This window comes from Trichosurus vulpecula, chromosome 1, assembly GCF_011100635.1.
Source record: "Trichosurus vulpecula isolate mTriVul1 chromosome 1, mTriVul1.pri, whole genome shotgun sequence".
Classification (NCBI taxonomy): Eukaryota; Metazoa; Chordata; class Mammalia; order Diprotodontia; family Phalangeridae; genus Trichosurus; species Trichosurus vulpecula.
Window position 1 is genome coordinate 199,388,779 of NC_050573.1, and position 21,340 is coordinate 199,410,118.

Below are 21,340 nucleotides of genomic sequence, written 5' to 3' on the forward strand. Positions count from 1 at the left end.
AGCAAATAAACCACCAAGAGATTCAAGGATGATAATAACAATCTTTTCCCACAGAAGCCCTGTTAGGGAGGCTATGGTACTCAATTTCTTATTTTATTGATATTGGGTATTCCTAATGAGGAAACACCTTCTACCAAAGCAAATAGGTAACTGCTTTGTAATTCATAGTCCCAGGGAGTTCCCTAAAATTGAAGTCATTGAAAGTTCAATGACTTCAAAAGCCCAGAAATATATAGACACCATTTGCCAGAAGTGGGTCTTCAACTTAGGTCTTCCTGGCTTCAAGGTCAATTTTCTGTCCACTATACCATAGCTTCCTTTACTTAGGGAGGTGGCGTAAGTATAACTACTTGCTTTGTAGGTCAAGAAACAGACTCAGAGAGTTAAATGGTGTGCCCATCATCATATGAGTATACTTGAGCACACAATAAGTGCTCAAGTCAGTATGTGAATTTCAGAAGTTGAGTTTATTTCTATTTCCACTCTACCATATTGCCCATGGGTTCAGGATCTTATGTAGAAGAAAAATTAAAAATGAATAACAAATGTTATTAAGCAAATAAATTCTTTGTCTGAAGACCTGACAGCTATTGAGTATTGACAGGTACTAAATTGTCACAGTGCCACAATATCTGAAACCATCGAGAACTATTCCATTAATATTTATTTCTTTAACTTCTAGTCTCCATATCATCAGTGATGGCAAATTGAATACCACAAAAATCTAATAACTCTTAAGTGACTAACTTCAATCTAGTGGCTTTGCCAATCCTCTAAAAGTTTTTAATTGATTATTCTTTTGATAAAGGGCTGCTTTCAAGGAGTTTCACCTTCCTACTATACCTCCCTTATTGTGATCATGTAGAGTTCAAATCCCTATATTGGGGGGCAAGATAGTACTGATGATATTTGCAACCAAGAATGAGGCTGATGAAATTCTACCATTATTCCTGTGTCAAAGGAATGGGACTACTGAACTACTAGCTTACTGAAAAATGAAAGGTTTTTTTTCTTTTTATTTACTGATCATTTTGAATCTCCCTTTCTTTTTGAGATTAAGGAACAATAATACCCTTGAGATTAGCACCATCATTCAGTGTCTTTAACCCTACAGTTGCATAGACATGAGTCATGATCTACAATCCTTAGGCTAGGTATGGAAAAATGTCAAATGGTTCTCTCTCTCTCTCTCTCTCTCTCTCTCTCTCTCTCTCTCTCTCTCTCTCTCTCTCTCTCCTTCTCTCTCTCTCTCTCTCCATATGTGTGTATGTATATATATATATATATATATATAACATATCTGTATATATATTTGTATATATATACAAACACATATATATGATATTTCACATGCATGGGAAGCACTGTTTATGTGTAGGCTATATAAACTATGGAATGTATGCATTTGGGAACCTTAAAGGTAAAAACCCTAGATGCAAAGACTGCCTAATAAAGATTCTGGATGTAGCCTTTTGTTGGAGTATTTAATAAATATGAAGCAACAACAGAGTTGTAACCAACAGTAATATTACCAACTAAAAAGCCTTCTAATCATCTGATGGCTGAAATGAATGGAAGCAATTGCCAAACTGATCTGCATTTTCTTCCAGTTTTTTTAACATTGTTATTTAAAATTTTGAGTTCCAAATTCTATCCCTTCCTCCCCCCCATCCTTCCCCTCCCCACTCCCTGAGAAGGTAAGCAGTTATAGGTTATACATTTGTAATTATGTAAAACATTTCCATATTAGTCATTTCACACAAGAAGACTCAAATAAAAGAAAAAATAAGAAAGAAAGTGAAAAATAGCATGCTTCAGTCTATATTCAATCCATATCAGTTTTTCCTCTGGAGGCAGATAGCATGCTTCATCATTAGTCCTTTGGGATTGTCTTAGATCATTGTATTGCTGAGAATAGCTAAGTCATTCACAGTTCTTCATCAAACAATATTGCTCTCACTGTGTACAATGTTCTCCTGGTTCTGTTTACTTCACTGTGCATCAGGTCACGTAAGTCTTTCTAGGTTTTTCTGAAATCATCCTGCTTGTCATTTCTTACAGCACAATAATATTACATTACAATCATATACCATAGCTTTTTCTTAACCAGTCTTTTCTTAAGAACTCAGTTATAATAGTCAGAAATATTTGCACACTGGTCATGCTTGCTCAACTCTGTTGTCATGACATGATAAGAGAACATGTAAAGATGTGAGCATAATGACATGAAAAAGAAAACATGCTGCTTTTAATTATAGAAAGAAAGAAAACGAATGGTGACAGAGACAATTATGTGAAATTTGCCATTCTTCTTCATGTGGTAGATTTGGTGGATTTTGGTGGATTTCAGCTCATGTGGCTTCATTGTTGCTGTTGCTTATCTTTCATTCTAGCAGAGGACCATGACATGTGGCTTTGCAGCTGTTGAATGAACAAAGTAATTATTAAGCACATATTGTGACAGTCCCTTGGTTAAGTGCTGTTAATACTAAAAACAAACAGGCAATTCAGTCCCTTCCCTCATGGAGTTTGCATTCTAATTGGGGAAGATTAACTAATATAAAGGAGCCAGGGATAGAAAGGGAGTGGGGAAGGTATGCCTGTCCTGATTTTGCCACTGGACTTTAATGACTCTGGAAAAGAGAGAGAGGCTGAGGACTTTGAGCACCTCTGCCTCCATTAAATGGAATTACCCACGAGTCAAGACATCACTCCATAATGTCATTTCTCTTCTTCAAAAATGAAAGACGAACAACCACAACAACAAGTGAAATCAATTGAAAACTCATTTATCAGAGCCCAGAATTTCAAGAGCTGAGTTCCAGATCCCTGGAATTTTGTTTGTGATGGGCTTATATAAATACCAAAAAACATAGGAAAGCATTAGAAACTGGAAAGTTTTATTATTCACTCAATCATCTTTTGACGGTTGAGTGTGTTTTAGATGCTTGTTTTTAAATCAGAATGTGGGCTCTGAGAGGGCATAGAGGAACCCTTTTTGGCTATATCTTAGCTCTTAGCAGAGTATCTAGCATATTGTAAGCATTTAATAAATGCTACTGACTGATTAAATGAATAAAATACATGACTGTCTATCATGAGACTGTCAAAAATCTATATAAGAAGAACAAATTTCTAAGTGCATGTTTTTCACAGAGACCTGACCAAGGAACTATGAACCTTTAATTCCTGCCCTCCCTCCCTTCCCAAAAGTTCTCTTATAAAACAAGGTTGAAATATTTGAATCATTTATTAAATGCATTTGATATTTTTCATCATTTTACTCTCTATGTCTTTAATTCTTTAGATTGTAAAGTACCTTTACTTTTCACTTGATTAAGACAACCTCTAAATAAAGTCTTTCCTTTGAATTAGTGTTGTACTGGATTACTTAACACAGGGTGTATGAACTTTTAAATATATACATATATATATATATATATAAAACACTACTAATTATTATTTCAATATAATTATTTTCTTTGTGATCCAATTTATTTTATTTAAAACTTTTAAACACAGTTTTTTCAGGAGGAATCTATAGGCTTCATCAGATTGACACAGGCATCCATGAGACAAAAAAGGTTAAGGATGTCAGGTATAAAGAATGCTAGACTTGGAATCCTATATATAAGCTGGAGTTTCAGCTCTGTCATTTACTATTTGACCTCAGATATGCTAGTTCACCTTTTTGGGCCTTAGCTTCCTTTTCTGTTAAATTAGGGCATTAGATTAGCTTATTGCTAAGGCACCTTCTAGTGTTAGCTCAAATAGTCTGTGATTCCTAATACTTTTCTTGGTGTATTTGCTTTGCTTTCCGTTGTTGCTGGAGATCACTCCACTCACTCCCCTAAACCAGAGCTTTAAAAGGGGAAAGTGAGTAGAAAATCCCTAAAGACAGGTATATATTTGTGAGTCTAATCCTTTCCTTTCCTTTTTTTTCCACCTGAGACTCTTTTAAGTCAACAAGCATTTGATTCCTGATTGGATAGCTCCTCCCAAAACATCTAGTTAAAGAGAATGCCCAGGCAAGGCAACTCTTTATTTCTAGCCACCCCTTTCTTTTTATGCATTATACTCCACTATTAGGATATAAACCCCTCGCAGCAGTGATTGCCTTTTATTTTGCTTGTATTTATATTCCCAACTCTCAGCACAATGCCTAATACCTAATAAGTGATTGAAAATTATTTATTGACTGACTTATATTAATTAAGAACTTAGTATGGTCTAGGCACTTTGATAAGTGCTAGGGAAACAAAGAAGGGATACAATATAGTACCTGTTCTCAAGGAGCTACCTAATGGGGGAGATGGTATGCAAACAACTAGATATAAACAAGTTATAAACAGTATTAATTGGAGATAATCTCAAAGGGAAGACAGGAAGATCAAGGAGGACCTGGAAAAACTTTGAAGAAAATGGGACTTTAATTGAGACTTAATGGAAACCAGGGAAGCCAGAAAGTAGAGATAAGGAGTTTGAGGCATAGATTTGTTTCTCATAAATAAAATCAATAAGACTATAAATATAATAATCATAAATGTCAATATGCAAAAAAGTTTCTTTTAATTAATTTTATAATTTAGAATAGAACCGAATCAAAACTAATTGAATAGTTTAATTTGGGTAATTTTCTGAGAAGATAAGGAGAGAAACTATCAGTTTGAGATTAGACAGCTATACTATTTCCTGTAGCTACAGAATTTCTCTATGTTTAACTTCTTTGTATTAGAGGCTCATTCATATAAAAGACAATTTTTACTTTTATTAACAATAATTTTTCAAATTTAGTGCTTGGCTTATGAAGATCTCTATATGACTTGCTGTCATGTCAGTGACTTCTCAGCCTACTCAGGCTGTCTTCATCAATCATATTTATATTTCATATGCAATAGTAGACATTGTGGCAGGGAGAGCGGAAAGCTGTCTTGGAGTAAGAACAACCAATGTTCAAGTCTTGCCTTTGATGTGTACCAGCTGAAATGAGCCAGGGCATATCCGTAAGCCTCTTACTGTTGCCAGACAGGTCCCTAAGACTGAAGATCTACATTGGTAAAAGGAGTTCCATGACTTGAATTTCCCTACATCACTGGTCTGTACTAAACTCCATATCCCTCTATTTAACCTCTCCTATGCCATATTTTAAACTGCATTAGAGGCCTGGACATACATGTCTTTTCCTTCTTAGTTTTTAATCTCCTTGGGGGCTTTTTATCCTTTTATCACTAGCGCCTGGTACTGAGTTTTTCATACTTAACATGTTTGTTAAATTGAACTGAATCACATCATCTAAAAAAAAGACTATTAATTTCATTTGAAATATTAAGTTCACAGTGAACTGTGATATTTTCTCCTATGTCTTATGATAGTTGCTCTTCTTAAAAGTGATAAAAAGATGCTATTTAAAATTAAAATATGGGGAAATCTAAAATCCAATTAAAAATAAAATCTGTAAAATTATCTGTTTTAATTTTATGTGGTTGGACAATGGTGATATAATCTGAATCTCTCCAAATGTGGGCAGAAGAGGTGGGATATAAGAGAAAATTTATGTTCATGGCAGGAAAGAGGCAGGAAGGAGAATGAGTGTTTTCTTTTCTATGACTAGAGAAGTCTCTTGCCTCCAAAACAGTATCAACCTAGGATTAATTCTGTTTTCTAGAGCTGCAGTACAGTATAGGGGAAAGAGTGTCAGATGACTTGGGTTCAGGTCCTAGATCCAACTGCATGGCTCTGGAAAAAACACTGAGCCTCAGCTTTTTTATCCCTAAAATTGACATAATACTAGCACTCTCTGCCTCACACGGTCATTGCAAGGAAACTATTTTGTAAACTTTTAAAGTATCCCATAGATGGGAGGAATTAACTAGAGTGATGACAGTGGACAAGTCACTTAATTTCTCTATGTCCCAATTTTCTTAACTATAAAATGTGGAATGTGTCTTGAAAAGCACAGAATAGATGTGAGTTACTATGTATTCATTACCTTAATGCCAACAAAATTTTATATGGAAAAATGAAAAGTTCAGGTAAATTAAATTATTCAATGTAGCACATGCAAAATAACTTGTTTGACTGAGCCAATGGCCATTTCAGTAAAAACAAAACCAAACTAATAGTGTTTTTAGAGACATACACACAAATTTCCTGAAGGGGAAAGAAAGAAATTAGCAGAAAGGTGGCAGAGTCATCCATCACCTCATGAAACATCCCCCGCCCCCGCTTTTTTTTGGCTCTTGTGATTCCAAGAATTTTGGAAAGGGAAATATTCTAACTCTGCTGGCCTTAGACTCTTATCTCTGAGTGTATATCTGAACCACATCTTCCAGATGTTCCAGATATATAGCTTTCTATAGCTCTAAGATGATTTTTGTGTTGAGAAACTTCTATTTTCTTTCAGAAGAACTCAACGTCATGACATTCCTACTTTTTCATTAGAAAAAAGCATAGAATCAGAGCTGGAGTACACTTTAGTGGCTCTCAAGTTCAATCTCCTCCTTTTGGAAATAAGAAAACTAGCTCCACAAAGATTAAGGAACTTCCTCTGCCTCCTGGTTAACAGGTAGAAGAGACAGAATTCAAACTCAAGTTCTTGGTTAGTTCTTCCTAAGAACTACCTGAAATGGAAACATTGATGACTGGCTATAACAGTTGCATAAAAATAAATTAGTTGCAATAACGATGGTAAAGGAAGCTTACTGGAAACTAGAAGGTATCATAGTGCACATCCATGTCTTTCTTTGCATCATACATTAGAATGCTATACTTCAGGATCACAATTTAGAAGTTTAAAATTCTTTTTATGGTAGGTAGGAACTATAAGGTAAATTTTTCTTTGTTCTTCCATTTTTAATTAGTAGAAGAAATAGATATTTCTCCTTATTACTGAAAGTAAACAACTTTCTGACTATTCTGTTGCTGCAAAACTGCAAGTGGATTAAATGCGTTTTAAAAAATGATAGTGAAAAATAAATTAGTTAAGCTGACTGATTGCCTGTTGTAGAAAATATGATTTAGAATTTATAAAAAAATGTTTTTACCCAATTGTTATTGGGCACAACCCAACTTAGAATTCTTAGCAAAACGCTCCTCTGAAAGGCTTACATAAACATATGAAATAGGAGTATGAAAAGTTATTTTTCAAACAGAATAGAACACAGCATACTCTACCCTACCTTACACTACGGTATCTTACCCTGTTGCACTATATCATATCATGACGTGATAGGATACAAGACAGCCACAGCATTGGCACAGCATTATAATATAATGTGATATAATAACATAACATAATTTTGTGTTATGGAACAGCATAACATGACAATACAAGACCATGTAATATAATGAAGCATAATATTACATGATATGATATAATGCACCCCACATGACATAATGTAACACAATCAACCTACTATTACATAAAATTACATAATATAATATAAAATTATAATTTAATCCAATGTAATATGAGTCATGTCATGAAATAGGATGACGGGTTCAAGTGCAGCCTTTTTGCTCAGTGGCTGCGAAACTCTGATCAAGTCAATCTCTCAGTGTCTCAGACAACTCTTTTAAGGCTCTGAAATGCAGAGGAGTAGAGGGAGTTTTCTCAACAATTCTCAGGTCCAGACTAATATAGATATTTAGAGGGATAGATAAATAGATATACAGATACATAGCAATAGATGAAGATAATACATATATGAGATTACATAATCTGGGCAATTTATTCTCAGGCATGTTTTAAAAGCAAATTTCACAATTTCCTTTTTTTTTTAATTGGTTAAACTTGTACTTGAATACTCGCCTTAAGGCTTTTATTTTCTTAATAGTTCTTTTCTCAATTTCTTCTGAGCCACCCACAGTCAATGACCTAAATCCTAAACTAAAGTGCTTTTTTCTTTATATATAAAGATGATACAACTGGCCTAATATCTTTGAAGTGTGTGAGGTTTTCTCCAATCTGGGTACTGAGCTTCTGCTGAACCATCCACACTCTCAGGGTCAATGTACTTAGAGATCAAAAGCACACCTCTGCAGCGTGTGATGGCTGGAGAGCTTTTTTCCCCCTTTCTCTTCATGAAGAAAAGTGGCTAGTCTAGAGATCAGAGTCTTCACCTTGATATCGTTGCCATCATGCTCTAATAACCTCGAAAAGCCAGAATTCTTTGGCAGAGAGCAGGGTTATACACACAGATAAAGGAGTATATATGTATGATGTGTGGTAAGAAGGGCTCAAAGAATTCAGAGCAAGTTAACAACAGTGTATGAAATACAAAACTATTATGGAAAAAGCTGCGGTTGTAATTAGGTGACAAAATCTGACTTAGGTACTTTCAGATAATGTCACTTATTATAGAGTCTTGGAAAACATTCAGCCAAAACTTTCTCATACCTTGGTCCATAAGTGGATGTTCCTAGTGGGAAACGTTTGTTTCAGTGGATACCCAATAGCTGCATAGAGAACTCTTTATCAAGTGCTGTGGTTTAGAAAGAGAAGTTCCTGTTGAGATGGGGCATGTAGGCAAACTATTTTTAAATCCTGATAATGTGTAAATTTGGGTCTTACTTAAATAGAAAACAATTCTCAATAATATAAAACATTGACCTAGATTCCACTAAAAAAAAATTAGCAAGGAATCAGTGACAGCTCTTTGCCAGCATGCTTCAATGTAACTAGCTTAGGAGTAAACTCAAAAAAAAATAACTTTTTCCCCTAAGATAGAAAGCTCATCACTGCTCCCCCTTCCTGTACTCCCCCATATGCATCCCTACTGAATCCTAATAATGTGATGAGAACTTGCAGACAACCTCTGATTTCCAATAGCTTCCCTCCCTCCCACTCAAATAATTAAGATGATCACTGTATCCTGCCTGGCCCTCTCCCCTCCCCCGTTTTCGGTCAAATCATCTTGGCACAAGCCGCACAAACAAACTTTGTTAACAGCTTTAAACTTGGAAGGCCCGCTTTTTAAATATTTGCCGCTACATAATTGAAACAGCTGTTTTAATGAGATACCTACTGTCATCATTTTACCCTGGCTGAGCTGGGTGACAACAAAGCAGTAATAACGAATTCAATAATAATTAACTCGGGTCATCTGCTCATCTGTCACGGCCCATCAGCTTTAGGGAGAAAAATCCCAGTGAACTTCTCTCTTTTGTGAGCTTTCCAAAACTCTGCAATAAAATGCTTAGAGAGGACTCTAGGTAGCCCTTCAAAAGTTCTAAGCAAACTGGTAAGTAGGTTAATTAAATTTTATGCATGTTTAAATGCTAATGATTACATTCCTAACATTACAGTGTAATCTGTTATGGAATGATGTCATGCAAGCAGTGGTTTTTAGTACCTAAACACATTTCCATCCTGATGTGGAGAGCGGCTCTGGATCATTTATCGGAGGGCAGGAAGTTGACAGCGGGTTTGGAAAGCCAGGTTTTCCATTCAGGTCCCTTAACTTGTCTGATGAATGCTAAGCAGGGAAGTTACAGAAAACAACTGGTAGAAACCCAGCAGCAAGCTCCTTTGGAGCTATGCTTCAAAATTCACACTCTTCATCCGCAGAAGTAAAAGAATAGAATTTTTCCCCCTTTTTAAAAAGCAGTTCGCATAAAGTAGCAAAAGCAAGCTAATTTTCTTTTTTGATTGATATTTCAAAATATCAGAAGCATTTTCCCCCACTATGTCTCCACAAAACTGATTGTTTTTTGGAGCTACACAGGAATACTCCTATTTTTTTCCCCTGTGAAAATGTCAACTCTGGGCTGCGAAATGCTTCCTGTTTCTATATGGGAAATAAGGGAAAACTATTATAATTTCTGACTTCCTTGCTTCTCCTTTCACTTATGGAGAGTTCATTCTTACTACTTTGTTCACATCTAGAATAATCATGTGAAACTGTAAAACAGAGGGAATTACCCCAGTGATACAGGCCAACCTCCCCTATATTCTATCCTCCTCTGAGTTCCCACACATGCTCACATATTTTTTTACATCAATTATACGAATATTTTAGTCAAAAGAAACTGGAACCTCTATTAGCTGGATAACTGCCTCAATTCAACTTTCCCCTCCTTCTAGGACAGTTTTGCCCTAAACTTCTTCTCCTTTCTCCCATGGACCACTTGTTCTATAACCTGAGGGGAAACTGTATTTCTATCTCTTCAGTTTCCTTTCTTCCTTTGCTCCCCTCCCGCCAAATACAGTCAATAAAACTTCACATAATCTAACAAAAACACTAGAAAAAGTCTATACTTATATAATGTCACTGAGTTCCTAAAAGGTTGTTGGTACATAGAGTATAATAATATTGATTATGGTAATCAATCTAAATCATGAAATGCATAGTAGGTAGCCTTTGTTATGTAACTTTGGGAAGAACATGTTCTTAGGGGGTCATAAGGTTAGGAGGCCACATTTTCTCTTCTGTGAGCAGCATGCTTTTCCCTACCACTTTACGATGTCATAGGAAACTACAGCCAGTAACAGCAATGATATTTTCTGATGGCAAAAGGGATATTTTAAGAGTTGCTAAATTGGCAAATCTTTGCCAATATCTCAGCATTATTGTTGGCTGCAAAAGAGAGTTCACAAAGCAAAACTGGAAATGTCACATAGCCCAACTCTGTTGTGAAAAATCTTGATTCATAATGCAGTCACCCTCAAATTAAGTGTTATTGTGATGCTGTTAAAAAAAATAAACCAGTCAGCTCAAGCCTTCTGTGCATGGGATTTAAACAATGATATTTAAGACAGACAGCCCCAGCAGAGTAAAGGGATGGAGAATTCCCTACACCCTAGTAAATAACCTACCCTTTCCCCATTGCTCTTCTGGCTGATACCCCAAAAGGACCTTTAAAGTACCCCTTCTATTCCAATGAATATCACAGTGGGAATGGAGCAGTAAACTCAGGCACACACCTTGCACCAGGGTTGTGGTGGTTAACACTGTCTGCTGACTTCATCGGCATTTTGAGGTTGTTCAGAAGAAAAAATAGTTTTAAATTTCAACAGTAGCCTTGAATCAGTGTGCGAGTTACTTGGTGCATAAACTGAGGGATGTTTGGTTTATTTCAGCTGTACACGTGGGCAGCTTTACTGGTCCCATGTAACTTAATCTGTGATCTGACTGAACTCAACCCAATAGTTATTGATCTAAGACTGGAACAGATGGTGCAATGGAAAGCATCAAGCCATCAGTTATCAGGAGCTGCAAAAGCACGTATGATTCCAATGACCAGGTAACCTCCAAACCACTTGCTTCTTTTGGACACCCACATACATACACTCTGTTTTAATTATTTGTCCTCTTGGGGATTGACAATAATGTTGGTTTTCTTCCCCATGGACTCTAAACTCTGTGAGATTAATCACTGTGTGTTTGGAATCTTTGTTGCTTGTCAGTGAACCTAGAACAATGCTACATGTCTCAGGGTGAGTGTTTAATATGAGTTGTTGACGGGCTTCCAGTGAGCCATTTATCTGTCTACTCAAAGTGAATCTTTGATGATGAGGATGAGGATGAGGAAACGCTGCAGATAGCTATATAGCTTAGGTCCCAAAGTTTGCTACTGGGAGGATTGATTTTTCTTTTCTTCTTATCCATGGGAAACATCCAGATTGTATATCTCTGTTGATACAATTCACTGGCTAATTGCTCCAATACAATTATCAATACATAGAGGACATGTTTTCATAAACCAAGTCTTCACAATCTAAGCAAAGTGAAACTGTGAAAGGAACAATTTGAAGATGGTAGTAATGGTGGAAGAAACAACCCAGATAATTATATGAATACTTTATTTAGTGTAGCTCTGAAGAACTTGCCATTATGAGTCTATTATTAGTTAATTTATTTCAATCAATCAACAAGCATTTTTTAAATTTAAATTTCCATGGTGTGCCAGATATTGTGCTAGGTGGTAGGAATACAAATTTAAGAAAAGAAATATTTCCTTACTTCAATAAGCTTGGTGGGGGGAAGAAGAAGACATTAAAAGCAAGATGAGTACACGCAAAGTAAATGCAAGTAATTTGGCAGCCAGCATACCATATAAGATGTCCCCAAAGTCTTAGTGTACTTTTAAATTTACCTTGAAGAGTTTTATGTTTAATAAGCCTAAAACTGCACTAGATGTTTGGTAAACCCTTTATAAATATCAGTTCTTATGGTTGTTACTTCCTGAATGAATTTTTGTTGGCACAACCTCAAAATTATTGAAATAGCTTTATGTGTAATTTACTGAAAATGTCATCTTTTATCTATTTGGTATATATCTTATATCTTGTATGTAACTAGTTATTTATCTGATATTTTCCCCCATTAGAATGTACTGTCTGTGGGAGAAGTATTTTTGCTCTTCTTTGTACCCCTAGTGCTTAGCATAGTGCCTGGAACATAGTAAGGGTTTAATATATATTTGTTGAGAGATTTACTGAAAACATGCTCACAACTGTAAAATGGACCATAACAGATTTACAAAGTATCCTAAACAGCAAGCATAATATAAAAATATTACCATTTCCTTTGCAAAACAAAAAAAGAGGAAGAGAATTAATAGAAATTCTTGGAGCACATGAGAAATAGGTTAAAAAAATCAATGTATATACCTTAATTAAAAAAATACTTTATTGCCAGAAAATGGTAACCATCCTCTGAACCTTCATCAAGTCATGATATTTTTGCGGGTGGATGGTCTTGCCTCACTGACTGATCAGGGATGTGGTTGCTGAAGATTGGGGTGGCTGTGGCAGTTTCTTGGAAAAAGCAGGTATCAATTAATTGAGCAATAATTAAAGGCTGATGACTAGTACACATTAGATCCATTAAACATAACTAGAAGTGGTTTTACTGTAGAAGAACCCCCTGAAACAGAAAAGATGCAAGAGCGAAATTAAGAAAGCTCACCCTAAAGAACATCAGCATGAACTCAACCACCCCCCAAAAAATGTGGATTAACTTCAAACAAATGCATGTCAAGTACTATTGTTTATAGAACTGGATGAACTTGTGGTGGTAATTCAAGACTAGGCACTGATGTATTGGGGAATCTGTTTTATATGCAGATTTCCTCTAATGATGTATCACCACATGGAGATGCTGGGGATCCTGCCCCTTTCTTCCATGACAGCACTGATGACACATAATGGAAATGCCTTGGAGAGACTTTGGAGCACACACACGCATTCTGTAACTGCTTCCAATCAGCTAATCACATGGGGAAGAGAAAGGTTTATGAATGGCTGAGGAGGCATTCAAAAGTTCTGTCAGCTTTAACCACTGGCTCCTTACCTCAGCATTCTCAGAGAAGTTTGAAGATTCATTCACTCTTGGCAACTAGAAGTAAAAGAAACAGAAGGTAGGTGGGGAAGAGGGGAAAAAGCATTTACAAAGCACCTACTATGGCACTATGCCAAGCATTTTTCAAATAATATCTCATTTGGTCCTCCCAACAATTCTGGGGGGGTAGGTACTAAAATTATTAGAGTTGAGGAACCTGAAGAGGCTAAGTGATTTGCCCAGGTTCACACGGCTAGTAAGTATCTAGGGCTGGATTTGAGTGCAGGTCTTCCTGACTCCATGTTTAGCTCCCTAGCCATTGTACCACTTAGATGCCTCTTATGGAGCCTGGAATAGAACCTCCAGCTTTGTGAGTTCAAAAGTTGTGAAGGGCTCCTTGGAATCCCAGTTTTCTAGAGTTTTACCCTAGAACCCCTGAGGGTGAGATATAGCCAGCCTGGCTCAGGAAGAGTGAGCCTCAGCACACACATTCTATCTAGAGCCCCCTGTATAGCTTAGTATTCTGTCTTTGGTAGGTGTTGTGACCCCCAGATCCATGACTCTGAAACAAACTTAGTGATTTAGAAATACAGCTGTGGTATTTACTGGACAACAGATGTGCAGACTATCAACAAATACAAACATGAAGCTTTTCCTTCTTGGTAAGACCTTTCAGGGCTTTTGCATCCCTAGCTCAATGTAACCTTTATAATAAAATGAAGCAACAGATTAAAATTTTATGGAGAAGAGAAGGTATAATTATCTCTGTGCTTAAGGCTTAACAAACTGAGGCACAGAGTGTAACTGACTTGGTCCATGTCACCCTAGAAAGCGGTGAAGCAGGTATTTGAACCCAGTTCTTCTAATTTCTAGTCCAGGGTTCTTTCTGTTAGGCCATGCTTACACAAGGAATATTATTGCGAGCAAAGTAAAGATTAAAGAATGGTAAAGACTAAAGTCAGATAAGTTAGAAGTCTATTACATTAGCCTAGATGAGAGCTAATTGGTATCTAAAAATGTGGTGATAGTAGTAAAGGAGGAGAGTCACAGATGAAGACATACGGAATTGGAATTGGTAATATCTGACAATGGATTTAATGTTAGAGGGATAAGGTTAAAAGACAAGTGTTGAGCCTGGGTCACTGGGGAAGTGTGATAGTGCCTGAGAAAAAGAGAAGCTGGGAGATGAGATACATTTGGTGAAGAAATGAAGTGAATACAAGTGTGGATGTGTTGAAATTGTGACGTTTCCAGAATATATGGATGCAGAGGTCCAGTAGACAGTCAAAAATTTGGGATTGAATCTCAGGGAATAAATTAGACTTGGGTATATAGATTTAGGAGTCGTAGTCATAAAAGTGTCAATGAATCCATAAGCATTAATGACTTTGTTAAGGCAGAGAATGTAGAGAGAAAAGAAAAAAAGGCTAAAAATTGAGAATAGAATTCTATACAATCAATTAGGGATAAAAGAAGGTTTACTAAGGAAACCAAGTGGGAAACTACATGCAGGTGCAGACAACAATCATGGAAGCAAAAGAAAAATAGCAAGAAGGAAGACTGATCAATAGTGTTAAAAATTGTAGAAAAATGAAGACTGAAAACTGAGGGAAGACCACCAGGGAGCAATTTCAGTACAGAGTAGGGGACCAAAATTACATTGCAACAAGTTGTGGGTAGTAAGTTCTATCGAGAAGTGTAGACTACAGGGTCAAGAGAAGAAAGATATAAAGAGGACAGGTTCTAGGTCAAAGAAAAACTGGTTTTGGTGTTTGTGCATGCATGTGCATATGTATGGATTGAAGAAGGGAGATTTGAAGAGGTTTGAAGGAAGAGAACAAGGAACCAATGTAGAAGGAGAATGAGAAGATGAAAAAAGAGGAATAACCAAAGGATTGAAGTGCTGAAAGAGAGGGGAGAGGAAGGGATCAAAGAAGAGGCTGGGAGAAGGGAGGGTTAGCTCTTTGGCATGGATGAGGGCCATTTCTTTCTCTGAAACTAGAGGGAAGGAAAGTTTTGTAGTATGGAAAAGGGAAGAACACCCACTGAGATCATGGACTCAATTTCCTCAGGAAAGTGAGAAGGGAAGTTACTTGCTGAAAAAGAAGAAGGTTGGATATGAGTTGGTGGCTTATAGAGAGGAAACTATTGAGGGAATCTCAATGGGGACTGTTGAACCTTGAACATATAGGATACAGGGTACAGAACAGCTTGTTGGTACAGTGGATAAAACACGGGACCTGGAGTCAGGAAGACGAGTTCAAATCTGGCCTCAGATTCTTACTAGCTTGGATACCCTGGGCAAGTCACTTAATCCTGTTTGCCTTAGTTTCCTTATCTGTAAAAGGAGCTGGAGAAGAAAATGGTAAACCACTACAGCATCTTTGCCAAGAAAACCCCAAATGGGGCCACAAAGTGTCAGAAATGACTGAACAACAGCAACAATGTACAAAGACAGGGTAAGACATTTGGGTGCCCAAGTCAAGATTTAAAAATTGAAACACTTTTCTACTGCTCTCCTCTGGTGGCTTCCTACTATACATATACATAGCTTATATTTATATAGCTATTTAAATGCTAGCTATCATTACTACTATTACTGTTACTATAGATGGGGAATACGGCAACTTGGCAGACTAAGTGGCATTAACAAATAAAGTGCTGGACTTGGATTTTGAATCCTGCCTCAGATACCCTCTATGTGTGTGACCCACAGAAAATCAATTACATTCTATCTCAGTTTGCTCATAAAAATATCATCTGCCCATAAAACTATCATGAGAATCAAAAAAGATAATAAATATAAAGCATTTTAAAATCTTAAACATTTAAAAAAATCTTACAAAATATAAAATGTTATTTTTAGCTATATATTGGCTACTTTTGAACTTGTTTTCCCCCCATTCTTAATTATTCGTTATTACAAGGGTGATTTCTTGGGTAGAGGAATGGAAAGATATGTTTGGAATATATGCAATGTGAAAACAAGATATTCATATAAATAAGATCACATTTTTTTTAAAAAAATGTCTCTTATTGTGCCTTTCACTCTGAGCCTCACTGTCGTTCTATTCAATACTGCTTACCTTACGTAGCCCTAATTCTGACTCTGGCTATAAAGGAAATTGATTTTCTAAAAATGTAGCAGAAAATATTAAAAGTTTTGTAGGAACCATAGTCTTTTCTGAGGGTTGTTGTTGTTTAGTCATGTCCAACTCTTTGTGACCCCATTGACCATGCTGGACCAGGCCAGTAATGTCCATGGGGTTTTCTTGGCAAAGATACCAGAGTGATATGCCATTTCCTTCTCTAGTGGATTAAGGCAAAAAAGAGGCTAAGTGCCTTGACCAGGTTCATGCAGCTGGTACAGGTCTGAGGCTTTATTTGAGTTCAGGTCTTCCTGACTCTAGATACAGCACTCTATCCAACAAGCCACTTAGCTGTCTCATTTTCAGAAGGCAATGTCACTGTAAATAATAGAACAATTTACTTAGCAATTGTGAGAATTAAGCAAAAATTGCATGAAATAAAATGCAGACATGGTAGACAAAAATGTAGAAAAATGACCAAGTATAAAGAACTTGAAAATTTTTTAAATGATTTTAATTTAAATAAGGGATTTTTATGCACAAGCAAATATAATCATACAGGCATTTGAGTAAATTTATAATAAATCAGATTAACTATGGGGGATAATCTATTGCAGTGAAATTCTTAAATTATGGAATATTCGTTTTAAAAATTCAGTTAAAATTTTCAAATATATAATAATTTAAACCAGTTTTATAAATTATTGCTTAGTAAAATAAACTATAACTATAACATATCATTGTTTACTATAATGAATAGGGCAATGTTTTAATTAATGTACCAATTATTTGTATTTAAATAATATTTGCAAATTATACAAAGGGTGTTCCTTTAAGACATATAAAATATTTATAAAAGAATAAAAACTATCAACAACAATTTGAAAATTACAGTTATAGAAGTACAAATTTTTTTTTCTTGGACAGGCCAAGATAATAATTTATTGTTTGAGGGAGCAGTAAATTGCTTCAAGCCTTTTGGAAAACAATTTGGGCATGAACAAAATCAATTCAGACAGAATCAGAGACACTGTTAATTGTGAAAATGTCTGTGTCAAATAATATTAACTGAAGTATAAGATCTATGATTCATAGGAAATATACATGCATATTTTACAAGAAGAGGGGGAAGAAAATAAGCATTTATATACCTACTGTGTTCCTGACACACTTTACAAATATTATTTCATTTGATCCTCACAATAACCCTGCCATCATTACTCTTTTCCTCAGTCGAAGAAACTGAGGAAGACAGAGGGTAAATAACTTCCCCAAGGTCACCCAACTACTGTGTCCGAAACTAAATTTGAATTCAGGTCTTCCTGATTGGAGGCCCCAGTCACTATCTCTTTATCCACTGTGCTACCAGCTGCTTTGGTGAGAAGCAGCAGCTATAATCAGAGGATATACAACTTTCAAAGAAAAAAAGATGTAGACTGTTACTGGTCATGTGAAAAATTTCCATATCGCTAACAATAGGAGGATTTTGAATTAAAACTACTCTAAGATTTGACCTCACACTCAGCAAATTCAAAAAGAGATGAGAAGAATAGAGACAATCAATATTCAAGGGGTCATAAGAAAAGGCAAGCTAAACTATTGGTAGAGCTGCAGGTTGGTCTACGATAGAAAAATGACTATGCTGTTCATACCCTTTCATACAGTGATGCTACTTCTGAGTGAGTATGTCAAGGAAGTAAAAAAAAAATAAAATAAAGTACCTACATATAGTACTGCCATATTTAAAGTATCAAATTTTGTGATAGCAAGCCATTTTACAAATATTAGTTAATTTGATAATTTCAACAACCCTGGGAGGGAGGTGCTATTATTATCCCCATTCTTCAGCTGAAGAAACTGAGGCAGACGGAGGTAAATTGACTTGCTATAACGCCAATGCAATACCCACAGCAGCTGCTATGAACATGCTGCTGTATTTCCAAGTTTGAATTGCAAAATATAACAGACTCTCTTCCTCGAAGATAAAACCAAGACATTTATTCAAACACCAGAAAGCCAAATCTATCACAGTAATAAAGAAGTCTATACACATTACCAATGCAGGAGGTGCCACCATCCCCAAGCCTTCCCTTCATCAGGCCTCCCCACACACAAGCCCCCTTAGGCAAATTGACCCTCTCTCACTCACGCTAGCTGCTCTGCCTCTCTTGCCTCCACTCTCTCCCAGATCTGCCTCAACCTCTCACTTCCTGCTCCATCTCTTCCTGTTCCACCCATTCAGCAAGCTCCTCCCATCACAGGCTCCATGTGACTCTGGCTCATGTGATTCAGGCTTCCATGTGACTCGGGCTCCATGTGACCCAGGCTCAAACCAGGTCACATGGGCCTATTAATGGACAGGAAAGATCTTCCCATTCTATTAACAATACACTTGCCTAGGGTCACATAACTAGCAAGTATCTGGGACCAGATTTGCACTCAGATCTTCCTTTAGGCCTTTTGCTCTATCCATTGTGCCTCCTAGTGACCTAAGCAAAAACAAGAGGGGAAGTATTTGACCATGTATGTGGCATTCAGTCCCCCAAATACTTTACTGTCTTCTGTGTCTATTGCTTTTCTGTATGCATACACATATGGTTCTGTCTGTACATGTGTATGTATATGTGCACACAAATGTATACACACACACACACACACAAATATATATATATATATACATATATATATGTATATATACGTATTTGTGTGTGGGTGTGTGCATGCATGTGTATTTATATATTTATTAATATATTATATTTATATTATATTATATATAAATTAATATTAAATATAATATATATATTTATATATGCACCTGTTCATATGTAGACTGTAAATATGGAGAGATTCTGTGATCAACTGGATATTGGTGATAATGAACATATTGGGGGAAAAAAGGCAAAAATAAAAAAGTCAAGCCTGGGAAGGGGTGAAATAGAGAAAGGAAAGACTGGCAAGCAGGTTGAGAATAATCACGAGCATTGTTTCATATTTTTTAGTAATTTTAGCTTTCATACTTCTTATCATTGATACTGGTCTCCTGGCTGTTCCAGGAACAAGAGACTTTATCTATCTCTTGGCTCTAGGCTTTTTCTCTGGCTACCCCTCCCCCATCTCTGAAATGTTCTCCCTCCTCTGTTCTGCCTCTTGACTTCCTGGCTTGCTTTTAATCTCAACAAAAATCCATTTTTTTTTTTACTGAAAGCTTTTCTATTTATCCTGTATTTTGGTTGCCTTTTATATATTTGTTTGCATGTTGTCTCCTCCATTAGACTGTAAACTCCTTGAGGGCAGGGACTATTTTTTTCCCTTTTTGTATCCCCAGACTTAGTGCTGTGCCTGACATATAGTAGGCACATAAAAATGTTTATTGATTGATTGATTATCTGATTTTGTCCTTATAAAACCTATGAATGAGGGGAAGCAGGTACATTCATCTCCATTTGACTGATAAAGAATCATATAGATAGGAAAGCAAGGCATAAACAAACCAACTGATTCCCCTAAAGCCATATACTGTATGGAGTTATTGCGGACAGAGCTGAGACTAAATTTCAATTGTAGGCCCTTAAAAGTTGCAGTCAAGTGAATAGAGCACCAGCCCTGGAGTCAAGAGGACCTGAGTTGAAATCTGACTTTGGACACTTGACCCTTACTAGCTGTGTGACCTTGGCCAAGTCACTTAAGCCCTATTGCCTCACCTCCTCCCTCCAAAAAAAAAAAGTTGCAGTCAAATCCAAGGCATGCTTTGAGTCAGCATTTGCTCAAAACCACAGGTCTGGATCCCAGACTTGATGTTTTTTTGCTTGTTTGTTTTTATCAAAACAAAACCTAGGGTACATTAACTCAAAATAGTGGCATTAAATTTAAACACAGCAAGGTAAACAACAAAGGAAAATTTCCCTCCTGCTTCTTTGGCAAAGCGTGGGAGGGGGGATACATATAGCTCCCCGTGGGCAAGTATTGTTTCATTTTTTTCTTTAAATGCCCAATTCCTTCGATTTCTATTTTACCTTCTGGTTCTAGAATATCAGGGCAGTTTTCCTTGATAATTTCTTGAAAGATGATGTCTAAGATCTTTTTTTGATCATGGCTTTCAGGTAGTCTAATAATTTTTAAATTATCTCTCCTGGCTCTGTTCTTCAGGTCAGTGGTTTTTCCGAGATATTTCACATTGTCTTCCATTTTTTTATTCCTTTGGTTCTGTTTTATAATATCTTGATTTCTCATAAAGTCACTAGCTTCCACTTGCTCCAATCTAATTTTTAAGGGATATTTTCTTCAGTGGTCTTTTGGACCTCCTTTTCCATTTGGCTAATTCTGCCTTTCAAGGCATTCTTCTCCTCATTGGCTTTTTGGAGCTCTTTTGCCATTTGAGTTAGTCTATTCTTTAAGGTGCTATTTTCTTCAGTATTTTTTTTGGGTCTCCTTTAGCAAGTCATTGACTTGTTTTTGATGATTTTCTTGCATCACTCTCATTTCTCTTCCCAATTTTTCCTCTACTTTTCTTACTTGCTTTTCCAAATCCTTTTTGAGCTCTTCCATGGCCTGAGACCAATTTGTATTTTTCTTAGAGGCTTTTGATGTAGGCTCTTTGACTTTGTTGACTTCTTCTGGCTGTATGTTTAGATCTTCTTTGTCACCAAAAAAGGAATCTAGAGTTTGAGTTTGAGTCTGAGTTTGAGTTTGAGTATGTTTTTGCTTCCAGTTCATTCTCCCAGCCAACTACTTGACCCTTGAGCTTTTTGTCAGGGTATGACTGCTTGTGGAGTAGATTATTTTGTCCGAAGCTTTAGGGTCCAACCACTGCTGTTTTCAGAGCTACTTCTACTCCACCATCAGCTCAGGCTCTGTCACAGCAGCGCTCCACCTCCCCCCAAGAACTGCCAACCAGGACCGCAATCCAGATCCAAGCAGAGCACAGCAAGAGAAACTGCCTCTGTGCCCATAAAACACTCCTTGCACTCT